This window comes from Marmota monax, unplaced genomic scaffold (genome assembly GCF_021218885.2).
Source record: "Marmota monax isolate L192 unplaced genomic scaffold, Marmota_monax_Labrador192_F-V1.1 WCK01_AAM20220418_F8-fsc00310, whole genome shotgun sequence".
Classification (NCBI taxonomy): domain Eukaryota; kingdom Metazoa; phylum Chordata; class Mammalia; order Rodentia; family Sciuridae; genus Marmota; species Marmota monax.
In genome coordinates this window covers 965,822-977,030 of record NW_026692085.1, presented here as the reverse complement: position 1 = coordinate 977,030, position 11,209 = coordinate 965,822, and positions in this window count along the sequence as shown.

Here is an 11,209-nt window from a genome sequence, read left to right as displayed (position 1 = left end):
CAAGGACTAGGCTTGGGAGTTCTCGGTGACAAACATAAGATGTGTTAATGACACACTCAACTTGAAGCCCAGAAACAATCCAGAAACATTGTACTTTCACCTCAGATCTCACGTGGCAGAAGTAAGCACCACAACAATTAGGCCACTTCCCCTGGGACTTGTGGTGGCCTTCAGTGCCTGATCAGGCCTACCACATCCACACTGCTGCCATTGCAGGTGGACAGCCCTTGGCAGTCCAACCTCATGGCCCAGTGGGTCAGGTAACAGCCAGTTCATGAGGGACAGTTAAGGACACATGGGAACATGGTGGGCCATGGTCCAGGGAGAAAGATGAGCAGTGTAATTTTCAGTAGTGTCCTGGGGTCCTTCCTCAGGCAGATCTGACCTCCCCTTCACTCTAAAGCATTCTCGATCTCAAATGTGGCTTAAGTCAGGTAATTGATGGAAGGACCTCAGCCTTCTGTCTAATTGATTCAACTTGGACTTTTCATATGACTTAGAAATTTTCTACTTATTCAAGTGTCAACATAAACAAAATGAGACAGAGAGAGAGAGAGTCCCCCAAAAACACTACAATGGCAAGGTGCATGCCAGAGCACACTGTGGGCATATTCAAGGTGGTGGAGGCCAGGGAATGTTTATTAAGACAAATGTAAGAGGATTACACCAGATATTGGAAGCAATAACGCTTGTTAACAATGATTTATAACAAGTGTGGCATCCATCCAAGGCTGAGCAGACAGCACCTGGGCAGATGTCCTGGTAGAAATGCCTTTTGTGTCACGTTGTGGTGGTCTCTGCGCCTCTTCTGGTTTTAGCAAAGACTTTAACAGATGCAACCTAGAAAAGCTTTAGAAAGTTGTCAGCAAAGCTGAATGGGCAATTCTAGTCGGAGCTCAAAGGACTAGAATGTCAGTAGGACAATGGACAGTAAAGACTGGGATCATAAGGTTTTAGAAGATAAGGAGGACTCTATTGGAAATTGGACCAGAGGCCATTCATGCTATATTCTGGGGGGAAAAAATCTACATTTTTCTCATATCCTGACACTTTCTGTGAGACAAAATTTAAAGGCAATGGACTAACGAATCTGCCAGAGGAAATTTTGAATCAGCACAGCATTTAGGCAGTGGCATGTACGTAGTTAGTTGCTTTTAATCAACTGTATTATGATAATCAGGAACAGAAAGCAGAGCAGAAAGATTTTTAAAAACTTGCAGTTTGGCCATAAAAATGAAAGTAAAACTGGGGCTAAGGAAGTTGTGATTGCTAAAAGACTTACAGCCACTAAGAAAATGCTAAATACTTTACCTAGGAACAACAGGAAAAAGTGGCTTGAGGATATCTCAGGAATTGGCAAGACCACAGCCATGCTTGCATGCCAGGGAGAGAAAGCTGAGCACTAGGAAGTTCATTCCTTAAAAAAAGAAAAAACCAACAAATAAATGATCTCATACTTCATCTCAAAATCCTAGAAAAAGAAGAGCAAAACAACAGCAAAAGAAGTAGAAGGCAAGAAATAATTAAAATCAGAGCTGAAATTAATGAAATTGAAAAAAAGAAACAATTGACAAAACTAAAAGTTGGTTCTTTGAAAAAATAAATAAAATCAACAGACCCTTAGCCATGCTAACGAAGAGAGAGAACTCAAATTACTAGCATACGGGATGAAAAAGGAAATATCACAACAGACACTTCAGAAATACAGAAGATAATCAGAAATTATTTTGAATCCTTATACTCCAATAAATTAGAAGATAGTGAAGGCATCGATAAATTTCTTAAGTCATATGATCTGCCCAGATTGAGTCAGGAGGATACAGACAACCTAAACAGACCAATATCAATTGAGGAAATAGAAGAAACCATCAAAAGACTACCAACTAAGAAAAGCCCAGGACCGGATGGGTATACAGCAGAGTTTTACAAAACCTTTAAAGAGGAACTAATACCAATACTTTTCAAGCTTTTTCAGGAAATAGAAAAAGAGGGAGAACTTCCAAATTCATTCTACGAGGCCAACATCACCCTGATTCCTAAACCAGACAAAGACACTTCAAAGAAAGAAAACTACAGACCAATATCTCTAATGAACCTAGATGCAAAAATCCTCAATACAATTCTGGCGAATCGAATACAAAAACATATCAAAAAAATTGTGCACCATGATCAAGTAGGATTCATCCCTGGGATGCAAGGCTGGTTCAATATACGGAAATCAATAAATGTTATTCACCACATCAATAGACTTAAAAATAAGAACCATATGATCATCTCGATAGATGCAGAAAAAGCATTTGACAAAGTAGAGCATCCCTTTATGTTCAAAACTCTAGAAAAACTTGGGATAACAGGAACATACCTCAATATTGTAAAAGCAATCTATGCTAAGCCTCAGGCTAGCATCATTCTGAATGGAGAAAAATTGAAGGCATTCCCTCTAAAATCTGGAACAAGACAGGGATGCCCTCTCTCACCACTTCTGTTCAACATAGTTCTCGAAACACTGGCCAGAGCAATTAGACAGACAAAAGAAATTAAAGGCATCAAAATAGGAAAAGAAGAACTTAAATTATCACTATTTTCAGATGACATGATTCTATACCTAGCAGACCCAAAAGGGTCTACAAAGAAACTATTAGAGCTAATAAATGAATTCAGCAAAGTGGCAGGATATAAAATCGACACGCATAAATCAAAGGCATTCCTGTATATCAGCGACAAATCCTCTGAAATGGAAATGAGGACAACCACCCCATTCACAATATCCTCAAAAAAAAATAAAATACTTGGGAATCAACCTAACAAAAGAGGTGAAAGACTTATACAATGAAAACTACAGAACCCTAAAGAGAGAAATAGAAGAAGATCTTAGAAGATGGAAAAATATACCCTGTTCATGGATAGGCAGAACTAACATCATCAAAATGGTGATATTACCCAAAGTTCTCTATAGGTTTAATGCAATGCCAATCAAAATCCCAATGGCATTTCTTGTAGAAATAGATAAAGCAATTATGAAATTCATATGGAAAAATAAAAGACCCAGAATAGCAAAACCAACTCTAAGCAGGAAGTGTGAATCAGGTGGTATAGCGATACCAGACCTCAAACCATACTACAGAGCAATAGTAACAAAAACAGCATGGTACTGGTACCAAAACAGGCGGGTGGACCAATGGTACAGAATAGAGGACACAGAAACCAATCCACAAAACTACAACTATCTTATATTTGATAAAGGGGCTAAAAGCATGAAATGGAGGAAGGATAGCATCTTCAACAAATGGTGCTGGGAAAACTGGAAATCCATATGCAACAAAATGAAACTGAATCCCTTTCTCTCGCCATGCACAAAAGTTAACTCAAAATGGATCAAGGAGTTTGATATCAAATCAGAGACACGGCGTCTGATACAAGAAAAAGTTGGCTACGATCTACATACTGTGGGGTCGGGCTCCAAATTCCTCAATAGGACACCCATAGCACAAGAGGTAATAACTAGAATCAACAAATGGGACTTACTCAAACTAAAAAGTTTTTTCTCAGCAAAAGAAACACTAAGAGAGGTAAATAGGGAGCCTACACCCTGGGAACAAATCTTTACTCCTCACACTTCAGATAGAGACCTAATATCCAGAGTATACAAAGAACTCAAAAAATTAGACAATAAGAAAACGAATAACCCAATCAACAAATGGGCCAAGGACCTGAACAGACACTTCTCAGAGGAGGACATACAATCAATCAATAAGTACATGAAAAAATGCTCACCATCTCTAGCAGTCAGAGAAATGCAAATTAAAACCACCCTAAGATACCATCTCACTCCAGTAAGATTGGCAGCCATTATGAAGTCAAACAACAACAAGTGCTGGCGAGGATGTGGGGAAAAGGGTACACTTGTACATTGCTGGTGGGACTGCAAATTGGTGCAGCCAATTTGGAAAGCAGTATGGAGATTTCTTGGAAAGCTGGGAATGGAACCACCATTTGACCCAGCTATTCCCCTTCTCGGTCTATTCCCTAAAGACCTAAAAAGAGCATGCTACAGGGACACTGCTACATCGATGTTCATAGCAGCACAATTCACAATAGCAAGACTGTGGAACCAACCTAGATGCCCTTCAATAGACGAATGGATAAAAAAAAATGTGGCATTTATACACAATGGAGTATTACTCTGCATTAAAAAATGACAAAATCATAGAATTTGCAGGGAAATGGATGGCATTAGAACAGATTATACTAAGTGAAGCTAGCCAATCCCTAAAAAACAAATGCCAAATGTTTTCTTTGATATAAGGAGAGTAACTAAGAACAGAGTTGGGAGGAAGAGCATGAGAAGAAGATTAACATTAAACAGGGGTGAGAGGTGGGAGGGAAAAGGAAAGAGAAGGGAAATTGCATGGAAATGGAAGGAAACCCTCATGGTTATACATAATTACATACAAGAGGAAGTGAGGGGAAAGGGGAAAAAATGGGGGGAGAAATGGATTACAGTAGATGGGGTAGAGAGAGAAGATGGGAGGGGAGGGGATGGGGGATAGTAGAGGATAGGAAAGGCAGCAGAATACAACAGACACTAGTATAGCAATATGTAAAACAGTGGATGTGTAATCGATGTGATGCTGCAATCTGTATACGGGGTAAAAATGGGAGTTTATAACCCACTTGAATCAAAGTGTGAAATATGATATATCAAGAACTATGTAACGTTTTGAACAGCCAACAATAAAAATTAAAGGGAAAAAAAAAACTTAAAACCATGAGATAGCTGGAAGAAAATCTGTACAACATTGTTCTCCACAATGATTAACTAGATATGAACTCAAAAGCATAGACAAAAATTTAAAAACTCCCAAATTGGATAATACCAAAAAAATAAACTTGTGCACAGCAAAGGAAACACTAAACTAAAGAGAAAACCAAAGGTCTAGGGAAAAATATTTGTAAATCATATATCTATGAGGGGTTGATAACCAAAAAGATAAAAGGAACAACAACTTAATAAAAAAAAATAATAACCCAGTGAAAATGGGCAAAGGACCCAAACAGATACTCCCAAAAGAAGACATGCAAATGGATGATAGTTCTATAATAAAATGCTCAAACTCACTAACCATTGGGAAGATTCAAGTTATAAAGTGCAAGGAGATATCACATCACAGTTGTTAGAATGGCTATAATCCAAAAACTGAAAGATAGTCAGTGTCTGAGAGGATGTGAAAAAATGGAATTTTGTGCAATGTGGTGGGAACATACATTAATACAGCTATTACAGAAAACCACATGTTTTCACAAAAAGCCAGAGAACAATGCCACAAATGTGGCAGTGGTCCCCCTCCTGTGTGTGTGTGTGTGTGTGTGTGTGTATGAATTGAAATCAGTACACCAATAGCATTTCTCCACTCAAATGTTCATTACTGCATTGTTCACAAAATGAGAATATGGTCTCAATCTAAATGTGCCCCAGAGGGTGAATGAGTAAAGAAAACATGGCCAATGCACAATGAGAGCACATTAAGCCATAAAAGAGGGATGAAGACCACTATCCACGATGACATACATGAAAACAGAGGAAACCATGTTACGTGCAATAAGCCTGGCACAGAGAGACAACAACTGAATGATCTCACTATTATACAGAAGGTAAAAAGAGCCAAAAGAGAATAAAAGACAGTTACTAGGGCTCAGGAGGAGGGCAGGGATGAGAACTTGCTTGCTGAAAGGACTACATCACTTCAGTTAGGAAGAGTAACTCCTGAGATCTGCGGCCCAGCAGGGTGACATGAGTAACAACAAGGTGTATTTCAAACTGACTAATAGTTAAATTGAGAGGTGCACTCCAAGTCAAAACTTAAGAAGGTCAAGTCTTAATCAACACAGATTGAAACCCTGTACCAGATCGTTGCTCTGGGCCTCATAGATGTACATAAGGATGAGCTGTGCAAGAAAAATAGTACTTATAATTTTTTAAAAAGAGCCCTCGGCTTGTGGCTGCTGGAGAGAACAATCCCTCTCAGGGCAGACACTGGGGCTCTCGGCCACTGAAGCAGCTCAGAGCTGGGAGCAGACTGACCCTGAGCACCCTCTTCCTCCATTATCACCCCCTTTGATGCCAGTATCAGCTCCTCAGAGTTCTCCAGAGCACCAGAAGGTCCACGCACAGGAAGGGAGACCCTCCTTTAAGGGACTGCTCCACAACCTGGGGGGGCTGCTGACTGGACCCTGCAGGGAGGGGCCCTGCAGGCTGCAGCACAGGAGAGGACTGCAGTGTGAGTCAGAGGCCAGCCAGCTGGACAACTCCTCCTCTCTTCCAGGAGGTCAGGCTCCCCTCCCTCAGGGTCATCAGCTGATGGCACGAGGCCCGTCCACACTGTGCAGGGTCATCAGCTGGGCTCCACAGGCAACGCTGAGAACGTGGCCTTCTCCAGGTTTTCTTTTCTACATAAGATGATGTTTGCACCTTGTCAATGGCAGGACCAGAGCAGCTTTCTGGCTGTGGGGAGAGGGCCCCTCCAGGGCCAGCCAGAGCTTGGAGGAACCACAGGTGCCTCCAGAAGCATGCCTGACATGCACACCGCCTGGCCCAGACCCATCCTCCTCTGCCTGGCCCACACCCCAGGAGACAGCACTGCTCTGCCTTAGACAGGCCAGGGCCAGGAGACAGGCATCCAGGGGCCTCCACAGAGCCCAACACACACACGACTTATCCAAACCAGCCCGGCCTATGTGTGCCCCAGTGCACAGCCCTCGACTGTGAAGCCCCAACACGGCCTCTGGCCCCAACACCATGGGTGCTATCTTCTGCGTCCCATCTCAGGCCTTCCCCAGTGGCCTGTGTGGCCGGTGGTCCCTCCTGACCCTGCCACCTGTGGGGATATTGAACCTCGCTCTCCTGACACTCTCCTGGTCCTCTTGCCCACAACACCTGACTGACCTTCACAGAAAACAGCACATAAACAATGGGAATCTCATCCAAAACACGCTCGCAGAAACATCCAGAACAACACATGATAAAATCTGGACACCAGGACCCAGCCAGGCACACCATAAACGGAACCCTGAGAGCATCTTCAGTGCATCTGACAGGCACATCCTGCTGGCAGGGTCCACCCCCGGCGTCTTAAACAGAACTTAGCTCACCAGCATGGCGTGCCCATGTCAAAGTTCCCAGGGGCTTCTCCCTGGCAAAGAAGCTCTTCAGGGAAAGCGACCCTGCAGCAGAGCAGTGAGGAAGCACAGCCTGCCTGCTACAGCCAGCTTGCTCTTCATCCTGGACAGAATGCACACTCCAGGACCCAGAGGACCCCAAGGGAGCAGCACCGAGGGAGACGCCAGTTCACAAAGCCAACCCGCCTCTGGGGCACTGTGTCAACTGTGCTGAGTTTGGAATCCACCTCACAGGCGTAGAAACCCAAGGTCCCCTGTTTTTTAACACAATAGGGCTGTACATGAGTCTTTCTGCATATCTTCTCTAAGGACATGCCCAGAGGGTGTCCATTCACCAAGGTGATGGGGACGTTTTAAAGAGCAAGACATGGTGTGGCAAACGCAGCCGCCTGGCCCTTCACAGTACAGAAATTGTCCTTGGGGGTGGTCAGCAGTGACTGGGCAGCCTCTGGAATCCTGCTGTGAAGTCCCCGCTAGAAGACCACGGGTGGCAGTGAAGGCATCTTTCCCAGTGAGCTGTCTCAGCTCTCTCCTGTGCTGGGCCTGGAAGAAGAGTTCCCTAAGATGTAGGAGGCGGAGGAACCTGAGACAGGAGACACCTGACAGATAAGCAGGAATACGAAGGGAAAGGTCCCCAAGACCAAGAATCATCCTGAGTGTGTTATGATTTTTTAAGAAAACCACCTCTGGTGAAAATCATCCAACAATGAGGGTGTATTTGCTCTCACAGCTACAGCGCCCCTGTTAGATATGGGACCTATAAGGAGCTCTAACCCCAGGGTGACAGAGTGAGATCCCCGTCAGTAACGGCACAGACCTGAGGAATTCACAAACTGAAGCAAGAGGTCAGAGCTGAGGACTTTTTATCTTCGAACTCAAATGTGAGTCAAAAATATTAGACAACAAAAAAATAGCATCTATACTGAACATGTATATAGACACTATTCTCCTTGTCCTAATCCCCTAAGAAACACAGCATAATAACCATTTGCAAAGCTTTTACACTGTGCCAGGTGCTGTAAGTCATCTAGAGATGATCTAAAGGAGGAAGTGCAGAATTTTTATCAAATACTGGGCCACTTTCTACAAAGCACTTGAGGATCCATGGATTTTGGTATCTGTGGGGTCCTGAATTCAAGCCCCTGAGAACACCAAAGAATGACTCTACTTGGGGATGAGAAGAATTCCATGCATTAGGTTGTCATCGAACACCTGGGCCCATCTCACAAAATAATAATGAAATACAAAAGCCTGTGGAAAGCATCCCAATGACAATACCGTTGGAAACAAACTCACGCCTTACTTTTTAAGGTTAAAAATAAGCCATCCCAATGCACAAGTGTCTTTATGGCTACAGACTGGAATATAATTGTTAATGGCCTGGCACCATCAAGCATAACTGACAGCAGGCAGAAGGGAGACAGGAAGGGGAGATGCAGGCAGGGGTGGGGGTGGTATCTTTTCATGACAGCTCAGTCATCCAGGTTCTTTTCTGAAGCCACAGCATAAGAAATAGATGTGAAAGTAAGTCACATGCACATTACAACATTCTGGTGGACCACCGACAGCAGACATGGTGTGATCCCCTCAGATTGTATCACGTAGTGTGTGGCGACCATCTCAGCTTGTTTAAGTTCACTCTGTGAAGTCTGCACAATGAAATCCCGCAGTGATGTATTTCTTATATGAGTCTCCTTTGTTAAGCAACACCAGACTGGATTTTACTTAGAAGTGTAAGTGAAGGCACGAAATAGTTTAAAGGTGATAATATACCTACTACATTTGGATGCAGGAGGGGAAGGAGGTTGGATCACATCTTAGTCTCTTTGGGCCACTACAACAAACAAAACAAACGAAAAGCCTGAAGAGACCTTAACCACAGGTGTTGCCAGGCCCCGGTGGCACACACCTGTAATCCCAGCACTCAGAGACTGAGGCAGAAGGATTGCGAGTTCAAAGCCAGCCTCAGCAAATTAGTGAGGCCCTAAGCAACTCAGTGAGACCCTGTCTCTAAATATAATTCCAAAAAGGGCTGGGGATGTGGCTCAGTGGTTAAGCCCCCCTTGGTCCAATTCCCACCACCAAAAAAAAAAAAAAAAAAGTACTACAGCTCTGGAGTCAAGAAGTGCCTCTCATCCCTTGAAATCTGGGAATGGAAACACCATTTGACCCAGCTATCCCTCTCCTTGGTCTATATCTAAAGGACTTAAAAACAGCATACTACAGGGACACAGCCACACCAATGTTCATAGCAGCACAGTTCACAATAGCTAAACTGTGGAGCCAACCTAGATGTCCTTCAGTGGATGAATGGATAAAGAAACTGTGGTATACATACCAATGGAATGTTATTGAGCATTAAAAGAGAATAAAATCATGGCATTTGGAGGTAAATGGATGGAGTTGGGGAATATAATGTTAAGTGAAGTTAGCCAATCCCAAAAACCCAAATGCCATATATTTTTCTCTGATATAAGGAGGCTGATTCATAGTGGGGTTGGGAGGGGGAGCATGGGAGGAATAGAGAAACTCTAGCTAGGGCAGAGGGGTGGGAGGGGAGGGAGGGAGGGGATATGGGGTAGGAAAGATGGTGGAATGAAATGGATATCATTACCCTAAGTAATGTATGAAGACACACATGGCATGAATACACTTGTGTACAGAGATATGAAAAATTGTGCTCTATATGTGAATATGAATCGTTATGCATTCTGCTGTCATATATAACAAAATAGAATAAAAAATAATTTTTTTAAAAAAAAAGAAGTGCCTCTCAGTGTCTGCCCAGGGCCGGCTTCCCCCTTCACACACAGCGGGCTTCTGTCTATCCTGATTGGACCCCATATTGTCCTTCAAAGACACAAGACAAAGGAGCTCCCTAGCTCTCTTTCTCAGAGAGCTCCTGCCACCCACACTCCTTGTAAAGCTAAGGACTCAGGATTTGAGGTGCATGAGCTCCCTTCAGAGAAGGGGCAGAGCTGAAAGCAGGAGCTGGTGGTGGGTGGGGACCACTGCTCCTGGTTCCACTTATTTAGATTTTCATTTTCATAAACTATATGCATCACTTGTGTCAAATTTTGCAGAGTGAGGAATATAGATTTTGAAAGCACAAGACGTCTTGATTCAGATCAAAGCCATCTATATTGTGACAGTGTCCCCTCTCTGAGCAATTTTTTAAAAAATATATCACTGCTTTTGTCTGAGGTGACAACTGCCTTGCCGTCCTCTGGGAGGATGCCCTGGTCCTAGGAGACACAGGCCGAAGTCCACAGGGCAGAAGTGTCCAGATGCTCCCAACTTCCTCTCCCACAATTAAAGCAAATGAGGTCACAAAACATGTTCCAGGCTTTCCTGGATATCTTCTAGCCCAGATATTCAAATATTTGTTTACATTCTCCCCATCATCTACCCAAGCATCACTGTCCAACCAGTCAGTGGTCAGGAGCCTCCGTGAACTCCATCTCCCAGGTCTCAAAGAGCTAGCTTTTCTGCTACTAGGGATCCAAGAGCCTCCTGCCATGGCCCAAGTCTGACTCAGGCATGAATCAGAACATCAGTGCAGGCAGGTGAATCGTGTGCCTCTGGAGACTCCAGAGACTTCAGAGTTAGAAAGGGCCATCACAGTCTGCTGGGCACCCCACCAAGACCCAAGGTAAAATACCATAGCTTGGTATTAAGAGAGTGGAAAGTTAACCAACCATGGCACTTGGAGGTAGAACCTCAGGGAGGTAATTAGGTTAAATGGGGCCACAAGGGTGGGGTCCAAATCCAACAGGCCAGTGGCTTTACAGGAAGAGTAGAGGACACAGCAAGGACACTGTCTCAAAGCACAATGCTCTGTGCTTCCCTGAGACTCTGCAGAGTCCCCACCAGTAAGAAAGTTCTCCCCATATGCAGGCACCAGATCTTGAACATCCCAGGCTTCAGAACTATGAGCCAAGTAAACTTATAAATTTCTGAGCCCATGGTCATTAGTTATTGCTAGAAAATGAACTAAGACAATTGAAGCCAAAAAAAGGAAATCCTGAGTCCA